At 45.5% G+C, this 23,750-nt stretch overlaps 2 long non-coding RNA genes and 23 other non-coding genes across 25 annotated transcripts; 23 read left to right on the top strand and 2 right to left on the bottom strand.

The window, feature by feature from the left end:
• Positions 1 to 460: 460 nt before the first annotated feature.
• LOC135371232 (uncharacterized) lies at positions 461 to 1,447 on the bottom strand. Its single transcript, XR_010415540.1, has 3 exons — positions 1,177 to 1,447; positions 1,039 to 1,107; positions 461 to 897 (listed from the first exon to the last, which is right to left on the bottom strand). It is a non-coding gene; the product is annotated as an uncharacterized LOC135371232 (long non-coding RNA).
• Positions 1,448 to 1,518: 71 nt separating this feature from the next.
• On the bottom strand, positions 1,519 to 2,718 carry LOC135371226 (uncharacterized). Its single transcript, XR_010415537.1, has 3 exons — positions 2,498 to 2,718; positions 1,632 to 1,697; positions 1,519 to 1,573 (listed from the first exon to the last, which is right to left on the bottom strand). It is a non-coding gene; the product is annotated as an uncharacterized LOC135371226 (long non-coding RNA).
• Positions 2,719 to 12,011: 9,293 nt separating this feature from the next.
• Trnah-gug (transfer RNA histidin (anticodon GUG)) lies at positions 12,012 to 12,083 on the top strand. Its single transcript has one exon. It is a non-coding gene; the product is annotated as a tRNA-His (tRNA).
• A 1,538-nt stretch (positions 12,084 to 13,621) lies between these two features.
• On the top strand, positions 13,622 to 13,693 carry Trnah-gug (transfer RNA histidin (anticodon GUG)). The gene has a single exon. It is a non-coding gene; the product is annotated as a tRNA-His (tRNA).
• A 326-nt stretch (positions 13,694 to 14,019) lies between these two features.
• Trnah-gug (transfer RNA histidin (anticodon GUG)) lies at positions 14,020 to 14,091 on the top strand. Its single transcript has one exon. It is a non-coding gene; the product is annotated as a tRNA-His (tRNA).
• A 127-nt stretch (positions 14,092 to 14,218) lies between these two features.
• Positions 14,219 to 14,290, top strand: Trnah-gug (transfer RNA histidin (anticodon GUG)). Its single transcript has one exon. It is a non-coding gene; the product is annotated as a tRNA-His (tRNA).
• Positions 14,291 to 14,416: 126 nt separating this feature from the next.
• Trnah-gug (transfer RNA histidin (anticodon GUG)) lies at positions 14,417 to 14,488 on the top strand. Its single transcript has one exon. It is a non-coding gene; the product is annotated as a tRNA-His (tRNA).
• Positions 14,489 to 14,615: 127 nt separating this feature from the next.
• Positions 14,616 to 14,687, top strand: Trnah-gug (transfer RNA histidin (anticodon GUG)). The gene has a single exon. It is a non-coding gene; the product is annotated as a tRNA-His (tRNA).
• A 1,472-nt stretch (positions 14,688 to 16,159) lies between these two features.
• Positions 16,160 to 16,231, top strand: Trnah-gug (transfer RNA histidin (anticodon GUG)). The gene has a single exon. It is a non-coding gene; the product is annotated as a tRNA-His (tRNA).
• Positions 16,232 to 16,357: 126 nt separating this feature from the next.
• On the top strand, positions 16,358 to 16,429 carry Trnah-gug (transfer RNA histidin (anticodon GUG)). Its single transcript has one exon. It is a non-coding gene; the product is annotated as a tRNA-His (tRNA).
• Positions 16,430 to 16,556: 127 nt separating this feature from the next.
• On the top strand, positions 16,557 to 16,628 carry Trnah-gug (transfer RNA histidin (anticodon GUG)). Its single transcript has one exon. It is a non-coding gene; the product is annotated as a tRNA-His (tRNA).
• Positions 16,629 to 16,755: 127 nt separating this feature from the next.
• On the top strand, positions 16,756 to 16,827 carry Trnah-gug (transfer RNA histidin (anticodon GUG)). The gene has a single exon. It is a non-coding gene; the product is annotated as a tRNA-His (tRNA).
• A 326-nt stretch (positions 16,828 to 17,153) lies between these two features.
• On the top strand, positions 17,154 to 17,225 carry Trnah-gug (transfer RNA histidin (anticodon GUG)). Its single transcript has one exon. It is a non-coding gene; the product is annotated as a tRNA-His (tRNA).
• Positions 17,226 to 17,551: 326 nt separating this feature from the next.
• On the top strand, positions 17,552 to 17,623 carry Trnah-gug (transfer RNA histidin (anticodon GUG)). Its single transcript has one exon. It is a non-coding gene; the product is annotated as a tRNA-His (tRNA).
• A 127-nt stretch (positions 17,624 to 17,750) lies between these two features.
• Trnah-gug (transfer RNA histidin (anticodon GUG)) lies at positions 17,751 to 17,822 on the top strand. The gene has a single exon. It is a non-coding gene; the product is annotated as a tRNA-His (tRNA).
• A 127-nt stretch (positions 17,823 to 17,949) lies between these two features.
• Trnah-gug (transfer RNA histidin (anticodon GUG)) lies at positions 17,950 to 18,021 on the top strand. Its single transcript has one exon. It is a non-coding gene; the product is annotated as a tRNA-His (tRNA).
• A 326-nt stretch (positions 18,022 to 18,347) lies between these two features.
• Trnah-gug (transfer RNA histidin (anticodon GUG)) lies at positions 18,348 to 18,419 on the top strand. Its single transcript has one exon. It is a non-coding gene; the product is annotated as a tRNA-His (tRNA).
• A 127-nt stretch (positions 18,420 to 18,546) lies between these two features.
• On the top strand, positions 18,547 to 18,618 carry Trnah-gug (transfer RNA histidin (anticodon GUG)). Its single transcript has one exon. It is a non-coding gene; the product is annotated as a tRNA-His (tRNA).
• A 326-nt stretch (positions 18,619 to 18,944) lies between these two features.
• On the top strand, positions 18,945 to 19,016 carry Trnah-gug (transfer RNA histidin (anticodon GUG)). The gene has a single exon. It is a non-coding gene; the product is annotated as a tRNA-His (tRNA).
• A 125-nt stretch (positions 19,017 to 19,141) lies between these two features.
• On the top strand, positions 19,142 to 19,213 carry Trnah-gug (transfer RNA histidin (anticodon GUG)). Its single transcript has one exon. It is a non-coding gene; the product is annotated as a tRNA-His (tRNA).
• A 779-nt stretch (positions 19,214 to 19,992) lies between these two features.
• Positions 19,993 to 20,064, top strand: Trnah-gug (transfer RNA histidin (anticodon GUG)). Its single transcript has one exon. It is a non-coding gene; the product is annotated as a tRNA-His (tRNA).
• Positions 20,065 to 20,191: 127 nt separating this feature from the next.
• On the top strand, positions 20,192 to 20,263 carry Trnah-gug (transfer RNA histidin (anticodon GUG)). The gene has a single exon. It is a non-coding gene; the product is annotated as a tRNA-His (tRNA).
• Positions 20,264 to 21,707: 1,444 nt separating this feature from the next.
• On the top strand, positions 21,708 to 21,779 carry Trnah-gug (transfer RNA histidin (anticodon GUG)). The gene has a single exon. It is a non-coding gene; the product is annotated as a tRNA-His (tRNA).
• Positions 21,780 to 22,558: 779 nt separating this feature from the next.
• On the top strand, positions 22,559 to 22,630 carry Trnah-gug (transfer RNA histidin (anticodon GUG)). Its single transcript has one exon. It is a non-coding gene; the product is annotated as a tRNA-His (tRNA).
• A 326-nt stretch (positions 22,631 to 22,956) lies between these two features.
• On the top strand, positions 22,957 to 23,028 carry Trnah-gug (transfer RNA histidin (anticodon GUG)). Its single transcript has one exon. It is a non-coding gene; the product is annotated as a tRNA-His (tRNA).
• Positions 23,029 to 23,750: the final 722 nt, after the last annotated feature.

Raw genomic sequence — 23,750 nt, 5'->3', positions numbered from 1 at the left:
AACGTGGTGCTTTGTGGAGCGGCTGAGAGACACAAGCTTTTTCTTGATCCCTGTTCAAAGTTACCACATGAGTTTGAATACCGAAAGCAACTTTCCATGCTTGTTGAGAGTGCTCACCTTTCGCAACGTGCCACACGTCAAAACGGTGTTTGATGTGTGGACACAATTCCCTTAACACAGACTGTATTGCAGTGTGGCGGTCAGTCACTATGGTGTCCACAACCATGTCATGTGCTTCAAGGTAGGCAAGGCAGTTCTTTAGACCATGTACCTTCATGGCATTGCTGCTTGAGACTTCTGTTGACTGTTACATAAAACACCAAGATCGACGTATTACACATGTTATACCCATATACAGGGTAGTGTTGCCCCCTAGAGGTATGGTCATTTGACAACAGAAACAGCAGAGCTATGTTTTGATGTGCTCAATTAGGCTGTGGAACTTCAACACTTGTAGGCCTGTACAGCGTCAACACTTCTTCCACTCTCTGAATAGCAGCAATTAGTCCTGAGCTCGTAGTGTTAAGGATTTTAGTACAACATTGTGAGTAAGCTCTGCCAGTTCCGCAATGAAAAAAACACTTAATTAGAACCACATTTTTTTTAGGGAGAAACTGGATTAAGGCCGAAAATTGGAAGCTTGAGGGTAAATATCGGGTATTACCCGAAAAAGTATGAATTGCATGATGCAATGTTTACGATACTGTTACAGAAAGATTTGGTATGAGATATCTTGACCAATTCAAAGTGGATGATCCTATTGGCAACTGTCTCAAGCAGTGTGTAAGTGCCATAGAGGGCTGTGTGGCCTGGCGAATCACATCTGCCATCTCCCGCAAGGGTCAGGGGCACTGGGCGGAGCCGGTCCAGTAGCTCAGCTTGTCTGCTCAGGAAGACCTACAACAGTTGTAGATAAGATAAGATCACATACTAAAAGGAACATTGGGTGAAAACATTCTGTGACTTTCGAGCTACCGCTAGGATATGTTACTTGTTTTCTTGAACGATAATAGGCACACACTTTATAAATGTACTCACATCATTCACGGCAGGAAAGAGGTGCTGTTTCTGTGTTCTGAAGTACTGCGACAAAGTCAGTGTTGGCACCTGCATCGTATGGAACATGTACAAAATGCCTTGGTTACATTAACACTAGAAAAGTGCCTGTATTTGTACCTTCATCATGGCAAACATACGAAATGCCTTGGTTATGTTCACGCCGGAAAACAGAATCGCACTACAGAGCAGAATGTTTCCGAGTGGTCTGTCTTCCACCCAAGGCTGGCTGGACCATGTACGCAGTTTCCCACAGCTGCAAGCTGTTGCTGCTCTCAGCCATGTGCCCCTTGTTGTGATGTCTGTTTCAGCATCGCTGCTGCCACAAGGACACTGTGACAGGAGCTCTCGCAGACTTGACTCCGCCACCAGGAAGAGACGTTCCTCTGGATTTAGCCTGAAAAGCAATCACATATTTCTATGTCTTAAAACACAGCATACTGGAGCATGCTGTACTTACATTCGATGCACATGGGATTTAGAATGATGTCCCTCATGTTCCTTCTCATATTCGTCACTAGGAAAAAAATAGTTGCAATGTAAGAATTCCCACGGCTTTCAAGTGCAAAGCTTACTCTTCAGTCTCTGATCCCTCTGTTAATTCAGATGAGTGGACCGTCACGTCCTTCGGATCAGGCTGGCTACATCGAGAAAGAAAAGAAGTTATTCACCTTTGCGAAACGTATATGTGTAATACAATGCTGTGTGTGAAGTAGAAAGCCTTTGCTATTCAGTCTAGGAAGGCATCTATGTCTTGGAATGCACGGCCTATTCGTCAGGGCAGCACACTTTGCGGTGCTGTTTCTAGGATGACTTTTTCATAAAATCCCTGTACATCCTTCCCTGTAGGTCTGTTTCACCAAGGTTAAAATGACCTGTTCCCCAGCGTGGTCATGGTGGCCTAGTTTGTTGGCCACAGCTTCCTTACCCCTTCTGTTCCCATGTATTTTGTTGTTATAACTTCGGTCATGTCTGTGTTACGTGTTATACTGCTGCTATGAGCTATCCGTGTGTATGTCTGTTGTTCTTCCTAAGCTTTTTTATCTTCAAGCTTTATCCACCACCTTGACTGCTGTTGTAACATATGCTGTTAGCATCCGTGGTATTCATTTCAAGGTGACTCCTATCAATTGATTGGTAGCATGTCCACCTACTGACCCAATTATCATGGGTTCAGCCCCGACACAGATAGTAGCAACTTCATGATAGGGTACAAGCTGTTTAGGCTCACCACCCACATGGATAGTAAATCACATCAAGAGGCAATATTAATCTGTGGGTAGACAAATATGCTGTAACTCTGTCACACTTGCCTCACAATGGTCACAATGTAATTCATATTAACTTAAATGGACGTCATAGCTTTCCTTTTTGTAATCACTAGATCACCAGAGCTATTAACAATTTTCTGTAAATATAATACACTTGTACTACGGCATACCATGTAGATCCCAAGGTTGTATCAAGTTCTTCTCTAGCTGGGGTGGAGCAGTGGACGGGCGAAAGAGGCATGTAAAGCATATCTGTTGGCATCAGTTCCTCAAATGCTGGTGCACCTATATGCTGCATGGAAGCCTGTCCTGCAGAGACCTCCACGCTTTCAATGTTGCTGTCTTCTGGACACCAAGTTGCTAGTTCAGATGATGTCAACAGAAGGGAGCTGGAAGGGGGGAGGCTCATGCCTGTCTGGCTTTCCCTACTTTGCATGTGGAACCCAGTTTGAGTGCCTGCAAACCAAATTGGTAGTAGGCTACGTGTGTAAAAGGTCTGTTCCCTGTAAATGATATTACAATATTACCAAGCGTGGATGTCGGAATAGCTGTTTGTGTTTCCTTGTCCTGAACCCTTTCCGCTACAGATTCTGGCTTGTGCGGTACTAATGTGTAATGGAACCCATATTGGCTGACTATCTGGTAGGGCACAAATGGTTCAAGGGGCAGTCCATCCAGCACTAGCACTGAAGAAATAGAGCAATACCAACATGACACATACAAAAAATGCAGAAAGGCAATTATGCAATACAGCTATGAAAAAACAATATGGGATATGATGTGATTACTGCTCTCCTGTGTTTACAAGGAGGAGCTATGAATCTCAAGAGTAATTGCCTATGCATTCATTTTAACCACCATGGATTTTATCAAGAGTGAGCATAAATGAATTGGGCATGTACCATTTTCCGGACCCGCTGATGACATGGATTGTTGTAGGCTGAAACATTCACCCGCATCGCTTGCTGATTCCATCCTTTCCACGTCTACAATACAAACACGTTATCACACCTATCACTGTAACAGGCTGGTATAGGACAAGTACGACAAAAACATCTTAAACTGGAACAGATAGGCGGGAGCATGAATGTGCAGCAATGCCTAATAAGAGCTCTCTACGGAACGTACCACTTGCACTGGCTTCAGTGAAGCTGGTGGACTGGACCTGTAAACGAAACTATTTACTTGTGGTTCCAATTCATAAGTCAACATCTCATAAGATATGTAATAGATTGGTTTTCACAAATCTGCCTAGAAAAAACATTCCTTGTACAGATACCTCTTATGAAAATGGACTCATATTGTTCCATACCACACATTACCAGAAGCAATGGGGTAGAGTATCGCCCATGGCGACAAACTCCCCATTCATAATCTCAAAATAAAGTTGTCACTTGTTTTTCGAACATGCAACCTGTATTTCCAGCATGCATTAATGCAGTAGAGAAAATGAAACCTCACGCGCAAATTTGCTCGCTGAATGGGAGCCCACAAAAGGACAAAGTACCGTTCGTGTTCGTATATAACGCGCGGCTAAATGAAAACGTGCATACGCCCCTTCATTATATATGTTCTCATAATAATCCATCCCATCGGTAAGCGACATTTCCAGCAAGCACTACGAGAATGGCAATCTCAGCTCATGGGTTTCCCTTGCAAAACCCACATTGCTTAGTTTTAGGGATCGAACTTCGCCGGCTGCGCCAATGCCGAGAAAAGCGTGTAAACTGCGTTGCAGGCACGCTTTTCAGGGCTAGATCCTATCAATTATTATGTCCTTTTGCGGGGTCCCATTTGACATATACGAGAACTGTGACCCACCTCAGCAGACCGCGGCCGAGTTGGTTCCGGAAATATTGTGGGCACGGCGTCAGCCTTCAGCCGCTTTCGTTTCGGAACTCCAAGTCGGATTTGTAGAACATCCGTTTCCATGTACGCATCCTCCGCAAAGTGTGAAGAACAAACGCGGGACACATGTATTTCTCCTCGTACGTCAGGATGTCTGCTGGCGACTACTGCCTCCCATTTTCGCTTCGTGTCACTGTCCCTCGGCTTGTGGAATGTCACTTCTGGGTTAGAGCCCGAAGTGTTCGTACACCCAGGAACGTAACACCGTGTTTCACGCGACATGGTCGCGTCAGAACTCGCAATCACAAGCGGAAGTCGGCGTATTTATCGATGACTTTTCGCGAGGTAAATGGCGACGATGGCGACTCAAAACCGAAGCAGACGAGCTCGGAGACTGTCGTCTGCGCAGCCCTCCCATTCGTGCGGCTGCGTTACGTCATCATGATGTTACTATCGCTGGGCTTCCTTAGCTTCAGAGGCGGCGGGAATATTTAAAATTCGTTTACTCAATATGTACGGCGTTCTCGAAAGAGAAATTTGGCCAACTAGATTGTGAAATGATACCGAACATTATGGTATGGGTCTCATACACACGTTCCCGGATGCGATAGTCCCTTTAACGTCGCCTACACTCCATCACTCCTGCACAAGATGGGCAGACGCGGCAACGCAAACTGCGATTCCTGCGGCGCCATCGCTGACGTAGCCCACTTCCTGGTAACGTGCCCGACGTTCTCGGCGCCCCGTGCCTCCGTCGCCCGACGCTTCCAAGCCTTGGGCCAGCACCCCCTCTCGCTCGCTACACTCCTCGGGCCTGTCCCGAGCCCAGGGCAACGGGAGCACTCTTCGAGTACCTCAAGGCCACCGAAATGATGACCACCCTCAGAAGCACAGGCGGCAAGCCTCACCGCAGGCAGCACATCGTTGCCATCGCGGCTTCTCCCGCACCTGTTTTTCTTTCTTTTTTTTTAGTAGCAAGCCGGCACTTGCCTGGCTGACATCTCCTTTTGTGTGAATAAACATATACCCCCCATGCGGTAAAGTTTTGTTGTTGTTGTTCTTGTTGTTTACGATCGTACCTCTACTGCCAACACCCAGGATCGCTCACCTCTCATGATGGTACCCCTGCCGATGGGTCTGATTTGGTATTCTCGCTTTTTTCGGTACCAGTTTGGATATACCTTGGAAGAAGCAGCAGCTCTTGATTAAAAGCGCGCGCTTCTGGGAGAGACTCCGTCTTGAATTCGCCCTTCTTGTTGTGTAATAACCTCTGGTTCCTCAAAATGATTAGAAAAATAATATTGCGTATCATCCTGATCCGTCGAGTGTGCTTGAAAAATTCACCACAAGTTTCAATAGGCCACAACAACAACATAGATGAATGAATGATGATGGTGATGTGGGATGTTTCCCTGCGTTGAGTGCAGGACCCTACCCCATTCCAAAAAGGTTCACATGAAAGGATGACGAGGGAAGGAAATCCCTACAGTTCTTGAAGGAGACCGGTGGCCCTCAGAAAGGAAAGAAAAGCGCCAAGTGGACGGCACTGATGTCCAGCAGGTACTCCATGGACCGAGAACTTTGCAGATGTTGAATGGCCTCTGATCCAGCATTTCAAGTTGATATTTAAGGGCCCGTCGCTCGCGTACGTACTGGCTGCAGTCTTCTAGAATGTGTCGGATTGTTGCCGGGAAACCAAGAGTTGTACACAGCGCCGTGTTGTTGTGGCCCAGCCTATACCGGAGTGCAGGGGTGAATGCGACGCTAAGTCGTAAACGACGCACGAGAGACATAAAGAGGCGAGGGAAACCGCCTAGCATTTCAAATAATAGAGTTGGGTCAACAGCTGAGAACGAACTGCATTGACACTCAGTGACTATTTCGAGTTATTAGTTGGATTCTGTTTACATATTTCTTGCGTGAAGCATTGTACAAATGTGCTCTTTGGCTGCTGTCAGTTGTGTGTTCATCCGCGTGGTTCACACATAGGGGGCAGAAATTAAGGGTCACATGGAAGATACACTGCGCTTTTCATTCGTCTTCTCTACCGAACTGGTGCACAGCACTCGCGTCGTCTCATGATGCAAACGTGCTGTCTCACCTGCGGAACGACATCATAGCCATTGCTGTTTACAAGTCAAGTAGAGAAGGATTCCAAAGCATGCCCTGTGCCTGTTCCTTAAGCAGTGTTCACAGAGATCAACAGACCAACTTCGAGGCGGTGCCATCTGCGTATACACAAGTACCAACTAGGCAGCTCCGCAGACAAACAATCTCACATCATGTTATTTCACCAAGAGAACCACATTCTCTTAAGAAATGCCAACTGGGATGCTTCTGCGACTTTGACCTTTTAAGAACTATTATTTTTCAGCTACACCTGCAATGTAATAATAGTAGTAGGGCAGTATGACACAAATAAAATATCATCACCATTGGAAGTGATGGCATAAGTCATGTGACAGTGCTCCTCTCGCTGACTTGCCAATGCACAACCAATTTCTGAAGGTTTCGTTCGGTGACAGATTCCCTCCAATTTGAGTCGGTCATGAATGTGCAGTTGGTGCAGAAAGTTGGCCAGTGTGAACGCTCTTATCCTTTGTCACCCCTGTTTGTGTGACAGACAAATGAACATGCGATAGATACCTGCACCTTCGAGTACCTTGGCGAGTACCTTGGCGAGTCGAGTACCTTGGCGTGGTACTCGACTCGGACTTGCGCTGCGCTCGCCACATTAAACACCTTGAAACTAAAGTGCAGCGATGGCTCCCCGCAATTCAACATCTTTCTGGCTCAGGATGGGGCTGTGATCAGCGTTCCCTGCTCGCAGTTCACGCGGTGTTGGTGAGGGCGACTGTGCTTTACAGCCTACCTATTCTGCGCAGTATATCAACATCATCATTAAACACCCTTCGGTCCCTGTTTGCTCGAAGCCTTCGTCGCTGGCTCGGAGTTCCAAGAATGGCTGAAACACGGCAAGTACTGGCTGAAGCTGGTGAACTCCCGATTTAGGTTCTACGTGAACGTGAAACGGCTCGGCACTTCCTACGTTTGCGTGCTCACATTCCCCGTCACCCGCTCCACAGAAAAATTCGATACCGCCCTGAAAGCAACTTCTATCGAGTAGCGCAGAGGACGCGCAAGACTCTCCCTGGCTTCACAGCTATAAGGACGTCATACCGCCGGAAGCCCCCCGTCTCTGCCGGTACCGCCGACTTTCGTAAGCCTTCCAAACCTTCTGGAAAGAAGAGATCAGGTCCCCCCTCAGGTCCTCCGAGCCCATTTTTCTTCTCTGGTAGACGTGAAGTTTTCTACATTTACGGCAGCATCGTATACAGATGGCGCATCCCGATACAACAAGTCGCCTCAGCATCCGTCATACCATCCGAAGGCGTAGTGCAAGGACGACGCCTTTCACATCCCTCCTCCTCCACAGCTGCGAAACTCTATGTGCCATCCATTTCTTTCTACAACACACCGCTGATTTTACACCGCGGGAATCGACAGTCTTCACAGACTCCAAATCTGCACTTCAAGCTATTCAAAATTCCGGCATATGAGGCCCATCCGCACCCCTAGTCACAGATGTGTTAATGGCTTACTACACTGTCTACGCAGCAGGCCACAGGCTAGTTCTCCAGTGTGTTCCAGCCCATGGTGGTGTCGTGGGGAATGAGCAGGCCGACAGCGCCGCAGAAGCAGCACTCTCGTATCGGAAACGGACCAGTATTGTTCTGCTGGGAGGAGACCGCCGTTCCAGACACTTGAGACAAATTGGCTCTCCCACCTGCTGCCACTGTGGCGCTCTTGAGGATCTGGAGCACATTCTTCTTCATTGCCCCCACTACCAACCTTCCCGAAGCGCACTCTCCGAGTCTCTTCGCCAGCTGGACTCTCGCCCCTCCTCCCTATCGAAATTGCTTGGTCCCTGGCCCAATCCAGCCCAGCAACGATCTGCGCTCAAAGCTCTTTTGACATTTCTGAACACCGTCGGACTTCGATCGTTCTTGTGAAGGGGCTCGTTATTTTATTCCCCACCAGCAATGGGGTAGAGTATCGCCTCTAGCGATGAACCTCCCCACTCTCCAAAGTCAAAATAAAGTTGTTGTTGTTGTTGTTGTTGTTGTTGTTGTTGTTGTTGTTGCGATAGATACGTCAAGTGAGCTGAGTAAGAGAGAGAGAGAAATACATGATGACGATCATATGGGGATGACTTCCGCTCGTTGAGCAGAATGCTACCCCATTGCTATTGGGGAGAAAATGAGAGGACGGTGATGAGGATGATGCTGACGACGCTGACCGGGTTTTAGAGAGAGTCGATCTGGCCGGTAGTTGCCGGGAATTTGATGAAGTGTCGCAAGACGGACATCTGCCTTCGTGTGTCCCATGGTTCCAAAATGAGTCTGAGGTCAAGGGGTCCGCTGTCAATCCGCGCAAAGTCGTTTGCCAACAAGTGACGCTCCCTCCTATAAGTGGCACATGCGATGATCACATGGTCCGCGGTACACCACACTCCGGGCACAAGGGGCTACTGGCACACCCTGTCTGGTAACGGTAGTACGGCGTAAACGCAACATTCAGCCGTAAGCGATGTAGGAGGGACTTAATGACGCGCGGTAAAGATGTCGGTAAGCGACACGAGAATGTTGGGTCCACAATTCCCAGTACGGTACTGACATGGACATCCCAACGCCATTGTTCGACGGATGAGCATTGGACACTGCTCTGTACAAACAATGTGTAAACTGTAACCAAATGATAACTTGAAAAAATCACCAATTGCCTACATAGTTTTTCCGAAATATTTTTCACTGAAGGTTCCGATACGTAAAGCATGTCATTCCAAAAGTGTCACAAAATAAAATTTAAATGTTAGAATTTTCATTGAATTAGCGAGCATATAAAATGAGTCATTGCGTGCACAGTCCATAGCACTGCACTCTCAAGTTTACGGAGGTCTAATCTGCACTAGTGCAACCCAGTTTAAGAGACATAGAATTAATTTGCCAGTTTCGATTGAAATACATGTGTCAAGTGTGAACAACACACACTTGTTTCCTGACTGTAGGTCCTCTATGCCCATTCAGAAGAAGAGCTCGATGCAGCGACAGCCAGGCTTCAAAGTCAGTCTCGCCCATGCAAGTGTCAAAGCGATGCTGCTCGATTACAATTTATGTCTCTTTATTAAAAATATCCAATCATTACATTATAATTTTGACACAATATCATTTTCCTTCAATACAAGCCAGGCCACATCTGTCGTTCGATTGACACGCCTGCAAGTTTGTTCCGGTTGTTGATGTTGCAAAATATATTAAAATTCACAAAAATGTCCTATAGTATAACTATTGATGGGACCTGTCTACTAGTGTGTGCTGACATTTGTAATACTTATTATCTGTATGGAGATATAATAAGTACAACACGGTATTCACTTTCGCATTGAAATGCAGATAGCCTGTTTGTGTTCCTGCCTTCAGTGTATGTCTCAGCCTTAGCATAACACATCTCTACAGCAACACACAGCATGACACATCGTACTGACAGTTCAGTATAGTGGATCAATTCTACGCACCCTGTTTACTCACAGCATATGAATTATCAGTGGAGGCTCCTAAATGACAACTGTTTTGACGCAAGAGACTATCTTGATGTGCTTCGAATGTGGGTCGAGGCACATACTACATCAGACAGGGAAAGAACGACATTGACATTAACAGAGCGACTGGACATACTGTTCCTTGTGCTACAGTTTCTGAACGTTCCAATTAACAGTTGTTGCCCTCTTGTTGTATATGGCGTAACACATTCTCCGAATATCTGTCTGGTTTCAACTATAACTTCGTAACGTTCCGCCTCATCTACAGTCCAAGGGGTAGTCAAATTTGACCCACCCTTGCTTGTAATCCAAACACATAGTAAAGAATTTCAAAATTACGTGCGTGTTCCAACCTAACCTTGTTCTCCAGCACATTTCACCATCCTCCGCCCTGCCCCTGGGGATGAGGCGTACAATTTACAAATAGCCGCCGTCGGCGTCCGTACATCAAACGCATCGGGTTTTCGGGATTTTCTGCCGCCGCCGCCGCTCTTCTGTATCGGTCAGGATTTCGAAATACGCACCCTTAAAGGCCGATTGTTTCCTGTAATGGTACAGTCACTGAGAATCTTTCATCATTCGTGGATCATCTCCTCAAGCCCATCCCGTCTAAATTCGACTCATACGTTAAGGACGCCAACCATTTCCATCAAGATATACGTAAAATAAACGTTCCTCCTAACTGTCTGTCAGCAACTCTAGATGTCACTTCCCTGTATACTAACATTCCCCACTCAGATGGAATAGCAGCTGCAGAGTGTGCATTTAAGAATCAACCCGATCAGGGTTATGATACGTCCGTCCTCACGGAACTCCTGAATCTGATTCTAACATGCAATAACTTCGAATTCGACGACAAACACTACATACAGGTCAATGGTACAGCAATGGGAACAAAAATGTCCCCGAACTATGCAAATATCTTCATGATATCCTTGGAAGAACCGTTCCTCAGAAATTGTGCCCTGAAGCCACTCCTCTATAAGTGATTCCTAGATGATATATACATTATTTGGCCCCACTCCGAATGTGACCTTGAGTTGCTTGTTAACGATTTTAACCAAGTGCATCCTAGTATTAAATTTACATTCAATTACTCCTCCTCAGATATTAATTTTCTTGATGTGGAAATTAAACTACATAATGGCATCATAACCACCAGTCTGTATCGAAAGCCTACCGACTCCCAACAGTATCTATCGTTCCAGAGTCGCCACCCCAGATACACTAAGGCTGTTTGTTAAGCAAATCGTACTACGACTATTCTTTTTTCGTAATGCGAGCCATCCTGTTTTAAGAACTATGATACAATGCATAGCTGGTGAATATCTGCCAGGTGTAGCTGTGTCGGTGATAAAACTAAGACCTAAACTTCGCGGCTTTTACAAGGAGATTGTTGAATGTCTGAATTTTCTACTCTGTAGATTTTCTGTTGAATATGTTTTTGAGGTCGGAAGGAAGAGACTGACAAATGATCTCATAGATTCGCTGTTCCCAACACCCATCTATCGTAGTGCTCCACACATAACGCACGGCACTGATATATTATGTCGCGTTAAGAAAATGTCAATCAGGTCGAAAATCAAGACATTTTTCTTTCGACTCCATACGGGTACGCTTCCAGTGAAAACGTGGCTGGCCTCAAAAGGTATATTCGTGCCATGGACTGCTAATTGCCGTTTCTGTAAGGTACCGGAAACCATTGACCACGTCTTCCTGGATTGCACAGAAGCAATCTTTTTCTGGGATGATGTACAAAGAAAGCTGAAGAAAAACCTGTACTTAAATCTTCACACAATCCGGTTTTTACCCTTGGCTGGAAAAACAGGTGCACGTTACGATATGGTCGTTCTAGTTGGACTTCATGCGTTGTGGAAGCTTAAAGTTCGGGACAGGCATGAGGAACCTCTAAAGCCTCCGTTTGTGTATTTCAGACAGAAACTCGTAGAAACTTTCAAAATAGCCCAATACAGGGACGATGTGCCTGAATGGTTTCCGTGTATCATTAGAAATGTGTGTGATGAACAATGTCTTCCTTGGATGTAGCATGACGAGTGCACAAGATATTTTAACATTAATATTGTGTTGTGACATGTACAAGCGTACGCGGTTTGCGGAATAAAAGCTTTTAAACAGGGAAAAAAAACCAACAGCGGTATTGTGAGTTATTGAGTCGTACGTGACTCAGAGTAGTAAGCTCTGAAAAATAAAGGTGAAAAAAAAAACAAAAAAAAACAGCCGTGATCGTATAGTGGTTAGTACTTTGCGTTGTGGCCGCAACAACCTAGGTTCGAATCCTGGTCACGGCACTTAGGTCTGTTATTCCTCTTATCGCGTTCCCATTCCTTTCCAGACAGAACATGAAATAATTTTGTTACTGGTCAGAGTAGTGCGTGATCATGACTACATCTTACTCGTCTAGCACTCGTCCCGACTGGCCGGTACTGTGATCAAGGTGGCCGCATATGCTGATGATCTTGCATTCCTTGTCAAGGACAAACCTAGCGTAGTGAATGTCATGGAACAAGTTGATTTGTTTGGCCAAGCGTCTGGAGCGCGTGTAAACAAAGACAAGTCCTTAGGCGTTTGGTGCGGCCACTGGGCGACAACACCTGGAGCTTTTTGCGGAATTCCGTGGCAGGAACAAAACCCTCGTTATCTTGGTGTCCCGTTGCAAGAAACCAGGAACCCGAGTAGAATGTGGTCCCAGATGCTCGACAACATAAGGAAACACGCTTTCATCTGGAGGAAGAAAGACCTTTCAATTTTTCAGCGAGCGACAGTATGCAACGTGTTTCTAGCTGCTAAACTGGTTTACCTTTTGCAAGTCTTGCGATGCCCGCGCAAAGTAGTGCACGCCTGTCACAGGATTTTTGCCACCACAATCTGGTGCTCTACATTTGAGAGGATGCGTCGCGACTATCTTTTTCGAAAACTTCGTGATGGAGGCCTCGGCCTACAGCACCTCTTTGTCAAACAACTGGTCATGAGACTCTGGTTCATTCGTGAGGAGCTGCATCCAGTTCTCGAGGGAGTAAAACGCATCCTTACATATAATTACATCCCGGAGTTACACGTCACGTTCGCAGAGGGAACGATGCGGTTAACAGGCTTTTTCAAGGGGGTCGTTGAGTGCATGCTGTTTTTCCACTTGATCGATACATTGTTCCCTGTGCCTGTCTATCGAGATATTCCACCCACTTGGCCAGGCAGGGATGTTTTGGTTCGAGTCCAAAGGATGCCAATCAAACTAAACATGAAGACATCCTTTTACAAACTTCATACGTCAACACTACCTGTCAAAGCATGGCTCGCGCAGAAGGGCATATACGTGCCCTGGTCGCCAGACTGCAGGTTCTGCAAAGTTCCTGAAACGCATGATCACCTTTTCTTAGACTGCACAGAAGCCCAGTTCTTCTGGGACGATCTCCAGTATAAAGTTTTCAAAACTCGACTTCGGCTTAACCCACACACCATACGGTTTCTCCCATTACACCCGAGGGAAACAGTCAGGTACGATATTGTCATGCTTATAGCCTTGTACTGTCTGTGGAAACTTCGTATGGCTGACAGGAACGAAGAACCGTTAATGCCTCCTATGAAATACTTTAAGATAGAAATATATCAACTTAAGCTGTGCCTTATGCGATGTTTAGAGCTGCCAGATTGGTTGTCTGATGCCCTTACGTACTTGTAAAATCGTACAAATGTACAAATTCAAAAGGTCTTCAGTTTCCTCTTTAGACGTTTTGTAATGGCCTACGGCGTTGCGACCGTGTGACGTACCTGTAGTTGTGTGCACTTGTGTGTTTTGTTAATAAAAGGTGGAAAAGGAAAAAAAAAGACAGCCGTGATTGTATAGTGGTTAGTACTTTGCGTTGTGGCCGGAACAACCCAGGTTCGAATCCTGGTCACGGCACTTGGATCTGGTTTTCCTCTTGTCGCGTTCCCATTCCTTTCCAAACAGAACATGAAATAATTTTGTTGCTGGTCAGAATAGTGCGTCATCATAACAACATCTTACTCCTCTAGCACTCGTCCCGACAGCCGTGATCGTATAGTGGTTAGTCCTTTGCGTTGTGGCCGCAACAACCCAGGTTCGAATTCTGGTCACGGCGCTTGGATCTGTTGTTCCTCTTATCGCGTTCCCATTCCTTTCCAGACAGAACATGAAATAATTTTGTTGCTGGTCAGAGTAGTGCGTGATCATGACTACATCTTACTCCTCTAGCACTCGTCCCGACAGCCGTGATCGTATAGTGGTTAGTACTTTGCGTTGTGGCCGCAACAACCCAGGTTCGAATCCTGGTCACGGCACTTGGATCTGTTTTTCCTCTTGTCGCATTCCCATTCCTTTCCAAACAGAACATGAAATAATTCTGTTACTGGTCAGAATAGTGCGTCATCATAACAACATCTTACTCCTCTAGCACTTGTCCCGACAGCCGTGATCGTATAGTGGTTAGTGCTTTGCGTTGTGGCCGCAACAACCCAGGTTCGAATCCTGGTCACGGCACTTGGATCTGTTTTTCCTCTTGTCGCGTTCCCATTCCTTTCCAAACAGAACATGAAATAATTCTGTTACTGGTCAGAATAGTGCGTCATCATAACAACATCTTACTCCATAGCACTCGTTCCGACAGCCGTGATCGTATAGTGGTTAGTACCTTGCGTTGTGGCCGCAACAACCCAGGTTCGAATCCTGGTCACGGCACTTGGATCTGTTTTTCCTCTTGTCGCGTTCCCATTCCTTTCCAAACAGAACATGAAATAATTCTGTTACTGGTCAGAATAGTGCGTCATCATAACAACGTCTTACTCCTCAAGCACTCGTCCCGACAGCCGTGATCGTATAGTGGTTAGTACTTTGCGTTGTGGCCGCAACAACCCAGGTTCGAATCCTGGTCACGGCACTTGTATCTGTTTTTCCTCTTGTCGCGTTCCCATTCCTTTCCAGACAGAACATGAAATAATTTTGTTACTGGTCAGAGTAGTGCGTGATCATGACTACATCTTACTCGATAGCACTCGTCCCGACAGCCTGGGGATATGGTGCGGTCAGTGGGGAACAGCCCCGGAATTCTTTTGTGGCGTTCAGTGGCAAACCCGTGGTCCTTGCTACCTTGGGGTCCCGTTAGACAAAAGTTGTAACACGACCTCCTTGTGGTCGGAGCGATTACAAAACATTAGGACACATGCTTCGACCTGGAAAAAACAAGATCTCTCAATGTTTCAACGAGCTTCTGTGTGCAATGTTTTTCTGGCCGCTAAGCTGATTTACCTCTTGCAAGTCCTGCAATGCTCCCGCAAAATTATACATCGTTGTCATCGCATATTTGCCACCAGAATATGGTGTTCAACGTTCGAAAGGATGCGAAGACAAAACCTGTTCAAGAAAGTCAAGGACGGCGGACTAGGCTTACAGCATCTCTACATCAAGCAACTCGTCATGAGACTGTTTTTTTATAGGCAGAGTTCACACCCGATTCTGGAAACCATCAAGCGGGTCCTTGCGTACAACCACATTCCCGATATATATGTTGGGTTTCACGAAGAAAGTCTACGCTTAAGCGGGTTCTACAAAGAGGTTGTCGAGAGCCTAAACTTCTTGAAGGCTAGATTCAGCTTAGAGTACCTCTTTTCTGTCGCCAAGAAAACGTTGGTAGCTCATCTTCTCGATGTACTCTTTCCTGTGCCCATCTACCGTCAAATCCCCTCCGGATGGCACGGCACGGATGTATTGTGCAGAGTCAGGAAGATGCCGGTCAAGCCCAACATGAAGTCATTTTTCTTTAAATTACACACGTCCACACTGCCCGTGAAAGCTTGGCTTCAACAGAAGGGATTCTATGTTCCGTGGTCCGTGAATTGCAGATTTTGCAACACGCCCGAGACTGTCGATCACCTTTTTCTGGACTGCACAGAAGCTTTATTCTTTTGGGATGACTTACAGTTCAAAGTCCTTAAGCGCCGTCTTTCGCTTAATCCTCACACTATCCGCTTCCTCCCATTACGCCCCGGTGAAAATGTGAGATACGATATCGTTCTTCTTGTTGCCATGTACTGTTTGTGGAAGCTTCGTATGGCCGATAGGAACGAAGAGCCCTTGTGTCCTCCTATGAAATATTTCAAAGCCGAACTACTGCAGGTAAAGTTAGCTTGTACTCAGCTCTTAGAAGTGCCTGAGTGGTTAGATACAGTCTGCGAAAGGCTGAATGTTTTGTAGAAATTGTGTTATTAACGTGTCCGGTATAGAGGAGAAACATCGTATTCTCTCTCTGTGATTTTGTCGTATTGTGTATGGTATTGTGAGGTATTGAGTCGACGTGACTCAGAGTAGTAAGCTCTGAAAAATAAAGGTGGAAAAGAAAAAAAAGTCCCGACAGCCGTGATCGTATAGTGGTTAGTACCTTGCGTTGTGGCCGCAACAACCCAGGTTCGAATCCTGGTCACGGCACTTGTATCTGTTTTTCCTCTTGTCGCGTTCCCATTCCTTTCCAAACAGAACATGAAATAATTTTGTTACTGGTCAGAGTAGTGCGTGATCATGACTGCATCTTACTCCATAGCACTCGTCCCGACAGCCGTGATCGTATAGTGGTTAGTACTTTGCGTTGTGGCCGCAACAACCCAGGTTCGAACCCTGGTCACGGCCACTTGGATCTGTTTTTCCTCTTATCGCGTTCCCATTCCTTTCCAGACAGAACATGAAATAATTTTGTTACTGGTCAGAGTAGTGCGTGATCATGACTACATCTTACTCCGTAGCACTCGTCCCGACAGCCGTGATCGTATAGTGGTTAGTACTTTGCGTTGTGGCCGCAACAACCCAGGTTCGAATCCTGGTCACGGCACTTGGATCTGTTTTTCCTCTTGTCGCGTTCCCATTCCTTTCCAAACAGAACACGAAATAATTCTGTTACTGGTCAGAATAGTGCGTCATCATAACAACATCTTACTCCTCTAGCACTCGTCCCGACAGCCGTGATCGTATAGTGGTTAGTACTTTGCGTTGTGGCCGCAACAACCCAGGTTCGAACCCTGGTCACGGCCACTTGGATCTGTTTTTCCTCTTATCGCGTTCCCATTCCTTTCCAGACAGAACATGAAATAATTTTGTTACTGGTCAGAGTAGTGCGTGATCATGACTACATCTTACTCCATAGCACTCGTCCCGACAGCCGTGATCGTATAGTGGTTAGTACTTTGCGTTGTGGCCGCAACAACCCAGTTTCGAATCCTGGTCACGGCACTTGGATCTGTTTTTCCTCTTGTCGCGTTCCCATTCCTTTCCAAACAGAACACGAAATAATTATGTTACTGGTCAGAATAGCGCGTCATCATAACAACATCTTACTCCTCTAGCACTCGTCCCGACAGCCGTGATCGTATAGTGGTTAGTACTTTGCGTTGTGGCCGCAACAACCCAGGTTCGAATCCTGGTCACGGCCCTTGGATCTGTTTTTCCTCTTGTCGCGTTCCCATTCCTTTCCAAACAGAACACGAAATAATTCTGTTACTGGTCAGAATAGTGCGTCATCATAACAACATCTTACTCCTCTAGCACTCGTCCCGACAGCCGTGATCGTATAGTGGTTAGTACTTTGCGTTGTGGCCGCAACAACCCAGTTTCGAATCCTGGTCACGGCACTTGGATCTGTTTTTCCTCTTGTCGCGTTCCCATTCCTTTCCAAACAGAACACGAAATAATTATGTTACTGGTCAGAATAGCGCGTCATCATAACAACATCTTACTCCTCTAGCACTCGTCCCGACAGCCGTGATCGTATAGTGGTTAGTACTTTGCGTTGTGGCCGCAACAACCCAGGTTCGAATCCTGGTCACGGCCCTTGGATCTGTTTTTCCTCTTGTCGCGTTCCCATTCCTTTCCAAACAGAACACGAAATAATTCTGTTACTGGTCAGAATAGTGCGTCATCATAACAACATCTTACTCCTCTAGCACTCGTCCCGACAGCCGTGATCGTATAGTGGTTAGTACTTTGCGTTGTGGCCGCAACAACCCAGGTTCGAATCCTGGTCACGGCACTTGGATCTGTTTTTCCTCTTGTCGCGTTCCCATTCCTTTCCAAACAGAACACGAAATAATTCTGTTACTGGTCAGAATAGTGCGTCATCATAACAACATCTTACTCCTCTAGCACTCGTCCCGACAGCCGTGATCGTATAGTGGTTAGTACTTTGCGTTGTGGCCGCAACAACCCAGGTTCGAACCCTGGTCACGGCCACTTGGATCTGTTTTTCCTCTTATCGCGTTCCCATTCCTTTCCAGACAGAACATGAAATAATTTTGTTACTGGTCAGAGTAGTGCGTGATCATGACTACATCTTACTCCATAGCACTCGTCCCGACAGCCGTGATCGTATAGTGGTTAGTACTTTGCGTTGTGGCCGCAACAACCCAGTTTCGAATCCTGGTCACGGCACTTGGATCTGTTTTTCCTCTTGTCGCGTTCCCATTCCTTTCCAAACAGAACACGAAATAATTATGTTACTGGTCAGAATAGCGCGTCATCATAACAACATCTTACTCCTCTAGCACTCGTCCCGACAGCCGTGATCGTATAGTGGTTAGTACTTTGCGTTGTGGCCGCAACAACCCAGGTTCGAATCCTGGTCACGGCACTTGGATCTGTTTTTCCTCTTGTCGCGTTCCCATTCCTTTCCAAACAGAACACGAAATAATTCTGTTACTGGTCAGAATAGTGCGTCATCATAACAACATCTTACTCCTCTAGCACTCGTCCCGACAGCCGTGATCGTATAGTGGTTAGTACTTTGCGTTGTGGCCGCAACAACCCAGGTTCGAACCCTGGTCACGGCCACTTGGATCTGTTTTTCCTCTTATCGCGTTCCCATTCCTTTCCAGACAGAACATGAAATAATTTTGTTACTGGTCAGAGTAGTGCGTGATCATGACTACATCTTACTCCATAGCACTCGTCCCGACAGCCGTGATCGTATAGTGGTTAGTACTTTGCGTTGTGGCCGCAACAACCCAGTTTCGAATCCTGGTCACGGCACTTGGATCTGTTTTTCCTCTTGTCGCGTTCCCATTCCTTTCCAAACAGAACACGAAATAATTATGTTACTGGTCAGAATAGCGCGTCATCATAACAACATCTTACTCCTCTAGCACTCGTCCCGACAGCCGTGATCGTATAGTGGTTAGTACTTTGCGTTGTGGCCGCAACAACCCAGGTTCGAATCCTGGTCACGGCCCTTGGATCTGTTTTTCCTCTTGTCGCGTTCCCATTCCTTTCCAGACAGAACATGAAATAATTTTGTTACTGGTCAGAGTAGTGCGTGATCATGACTACATCTTACTCCATAGCACTCGCCCGACAGCCGTGATCGTATAGTGGTTAGTACTTTGCGTTGTGGCCGCAACAACCCAGGTTCGAACCCTGGTCACGGCATTTTGGCATTGACATTTATTTATTCTACCAAAACAAATGAAAATACATAGATGAATATACACATAGAGGAACCAGAGGGAGTACTCCCGGTTAAAGGTTCCTCATCAATCGCAAAATGAAGATATTATAACAGAGCACAATGATCAAAACAATTGAAGATGATACAATACACTTGATGATGATACAGATGCAATTGTACAACACTCTTATATCATTGTCAAAAAAAATTCAAGTGGAACGGAGATAGATGATACAAAGAAACGAAGGTGGTTACAAACGAGATGCATTATGGAATAACACATGCTTTAGTTTGTTTCTAAATAGCGGATAAGAACGAATGCATGTTATGTCACGTGTTAGTTGGTTCCACTCGCAAGCTGCACGGAACAAAAACGACAGCTTCCCATAGTTAGTATTAGACGTAGGTAGGTTCAATAGACCTCCAGCTCCTGCCCTAGTACGCCGGGTTGAACGAAGGTGAAGAAAATTTATTTTTGGCAAAGTGAGGTTAAGTTGTAATATATGGTAGGTCAGGCTTAGGATACTATAAGAGATTATGTCATGAACTGTAAGAATACGAATTTCGTGATATGGGACATGAGCGAGCAACGGTAACCCAAATGTAATTCTGATAGCTCTGTTTTGAATTACCACTTGGATCTGTTTTTCCTCTTATCGTGTTCCCATTCCTTTCCAGACAGAACATGAAATAATTTTGTTACTGGTCAGAATAGTGCGTCATCAAAACAACATCTTACTCCATAGCACTCGTTCCGACAGCCGTGATCGTATAGTGGTTAGTACCTTGCGTTGTGGCCGCAACAACCCAGGTTCGAATCCTGGTCACGGCACTTGGATCTGTTTTTCCTCTTGTCGCGTTCCCATTCCTTTCCAAACAGAACATGAAATAATTCTGTTACTGGTCAGAATAGTGCGTCATCATAACAACATCTTACTCCTCTAGCACTCGTCCCGACAGCCGTGATCGTATAGTGGTTAGTACTTTGCGTTGTGGCCGCAACAACCCAGGTTCGAATCCTGGTCACGGCACTTGGATCTGTTTTTCCTCTTGTCGCGTTCCCATTCCTTTCCAGACAGAACATGAAATAATTTTGTTACTGGTCAGAGTAGTGCGTGATCATGACTACATCTTACTCCATAGCACTCGTCCCGACAGCCTGGGGATATGGTGCGGTCAATGGGGAACAGCCCCGGAATTCTTTTGTGGCGTTCAGTGGCAAACCCGTGGTCCTTGCTACCTTGGGGTCCCGTTAGACAAAAGTTGTAACACGACCTCCTTGTGGTCGGAGCGATTACAAAACATTAGGACACATGCTTCGACCTGGAAAAAACAAGATCTCTCAATGTTTCAACGAGCTTCTGTGTGCAATGTTTTTCTGGCCGCTAAGCTGATTTACCTCTTGCAAGTCCTGCAATGCTCCCGCAAAATTATACATCGTTGTCATCGCATATTTGCCACCAGAATATGGTGTTCAACGTTCGAAAGGATGCGAAGACAAAACCTGTTCAAGAAAGTCAAGGACGGCGGACTAGGCTTACAGCATCTCTACATCAAGCAACTCGTCATGAGACTGTTTTTTTATAGGCAGAGTTCACACCCGATTCTGGAAACCATCAAGCGGGCCCTTGCGTACAACCACATTCCCGATATATATGTTGGGTTTCACGAAGAAAGTCTACGCTTAAGCGGGTTCTACAAAGAGGTTGTCGAGAGCCTAAACTTCTTGAAGGCTAGATTCAGCTTAGAGTACCTCTTTTCTGTCGCCAAGAAAACGTTGGTAGCTCATCTTCTCGATGTACTCTTTCCTGTGCCCATCTACCGTCAAATCCCCTCCGGATGGCACGGCACGGATGTATTGTGCAGAGTCAGGAAGATGCCGGTCAAGCCCAACATGAAGTCATTTTTCTTTAAATTACACACGTCCACACTGCCCGTGAAAGCTTGGCTTCAACAGAAGGGATTCTATGTTCCGTGGTCCGTGAATTGCAGATTTTGCAACACGCCCGAGACTGTCGATCACCTTTTTCTGGACTGCACAGAAGCTTTATTCTTTTGGGATGACTTTCGCTTAATCCTCACACTATCCGCTTCCTCCCATTACGCCCCGGTGAAAATGTGAGATACGATATCGTTCTTCTTGTTGCCATGTACTGTTTGTGGAAGCTTCGTATGGCCGATAGGAACGAAGAGCCATTGTGTCCTCCTATGAAATATTTCAAAGCCGAACTACTGCAGGTAAAGTTAGCTTGTACTCAGCTCTTAGAAGTGCCTGAGTGGTTAGATACAGTCTGCGAAAGGCTGAATGTTTTGTAGAAATTGTGTTATTAACGTGTCCGGTATAGAGGAGAAACATCGTATTCTCTCTCTGTGATTTTGTCGTATTGTGTATGGTATTGTGAGGTATTGAGTCGACGTGACTCAGAGTAGTAAGCTCTGAAAAATAAAGGTGGAAAAGAAAAAAAAGTCCCGACAGCCGTGATCGTATAGTGGTTAGTACTTTGCGTTGTGGCCGCAACAACCCAGGTTCGAACCCTGGTCACGGCATTTTGGCATTGACATTTATTTATTCTACCAAAACAAATGAAAATACATAGATGAATATACACATAGAGGAACCAGAGGGAGTACTCCCGGTTAAAGGTTCCTCATCAATCGCAAAATGAAGATATTATAACAGAGCACAATGATCAAAACAATTGAAGATGATACAATACACTTGATGATGATACAGATGCAATTGTACAACACTCTTATATCATTGTCAAAAAAAATTCAAGTGGAACGGAGATAGATGATACAAAGAAACGAAGGTGGTTACAAACGAGATGCATTATGGAATAACACATGCTTTAGTTTGTTTCTAAATAGCGGATAAGAACGAATGCATGTTATGTCACGTGTTAGTTGGTTCCACTCGCAAGCTGCACGGAACAAAAACGACAGCTTCCCGTAGTTAGTATTAGACGTAGGTAGGTTCAATAGACCTCCAGCTCCTGCCCTAGTACGCCGGGTTGAACGAAGGTGAAGAAAATTTATTTTTGGCAAAGTGAGGTTAAGCTGTAATATACGGTAGGTCAGGCTTAGGATACTATAAGAGATTATGTCATGAACTGTAAGAATACGAATTTCGTGATATGGGACATGAGCGAGCAACGGTAACCCAAATGTAATTCTGATAGCTCTGTTTTGAATTACCACTTGGATCTGTTTTTCCTCTTATCGCGTTCCCATTCCTTTCCAGACAGAACATGAAATAATTTTGTTACTGGTCAGAGTAGTGCGTGATCATGACTACATCTTACTCCATAGCACTCGTCCCGACAGCCGTGATCGTATAGTGGTTAGTACCTTGCGTTGTGGCCGCAACAACCCAGGTTCGAATCCTGGTCGCGGCACTTGGATCTGTTTTTCCTCTTGTCGCGTTCCCATTCCTTTCCAAACAGAACATGAAATAATTCTGTTACTGGTCAGAATAGTGCGTCATCATAACAACATCTTACTCCTCAAGCACTCGTCCCGACAGCCGTGATCGTATAGTGGTTAGTACTATGCGTTGTGGCCGCAACAACCCAGGTTCGAATCCTGGTCACGGCCACTTGGATCTGTTTTTCCTCTTATCGCGTTCCCATTCCTTTCCAGACAGAACATGAAATAATTTTGTTACTGGTCAGAGTAGTGCGTGATCATGACTACATCTTACTCCGTAGCACTCGTCCCGACAGCCGTGATCGTATAGTGGTTAGTACTTTGCGTTGTGGCCGCAACAACCCAGGTTCGAACCCTGGTCACGGCATTTTGGCATTGACATTTATTTATTCTACCAAAACAAATGAAAATACATAGATGAATATACACATAGAGGAACCAGAGGGAGTACTCCCGGTTAAAGGTTCCTCATCAATCGCAAAATGAAGATATTATAACAGAGCACAATGATCAAAACAATTGAAGATGATACAATACACTTGATGATGATACAGATGCAATTGTACAACACTCTTATATCATTGTCAAAAAAAATTCAAGTGGAACGGAGATAGATGATACAAAGAAACGAAGGTGGTTACAAACGAGATGCATTATGGAATAACACATGCTTTAGTTTGTTTCTAAATAGCGGATAAGAACGAATGCATGTTATGTCACGTGTTAGGTGGTTCCACTCGCAAGCTGCACGGAACAAAAACGACAGCTTCCCATAGTTAGTATTAGACGTAGGTAGGTTCAATAGACCTCCAGCTCCTGCCCTAGTACGCCGGGTTGAACGAAGGTGAAGAAAATTTATTTTTGGCAAAGTGAGGTTAAGTTGTAATATACGGTATGTCAGGCTTAGGATACTATAAGAGATTATGTCATGATCTGTAAGAATACGAATTTCGTGATATGGGACATGAGCGAGCAACGGTAACCCAAATGTAATTCTGATAGCTCTGTTTTGAATTACCCACTTGGATCTGTTTTTCCTCTTATCGCGTTCCCATTCCTTTCCAGACAGAACATGAAATAATTTTGTTA

This window comes from Ornithodoros turicata, chromosome 1, assembly GCF_037126465.1.
Source record: "Ornithodoros turicata isolate Travis chromosome 1, ASM3712646v1, whole genome shotgun sequence".
In the NCBI taxonomy this organism is placed as follows: Eukaryota; Metazoa; Arthropoda; class Arachnida; order Ixodida; family Argasidae; genus Ornithodoros; species Ornithodoros turicata.
Note: the sequence above shows the minus strand (reverse complement) of the source record. Positions and strands in the feature narration are given on the sequence as shown.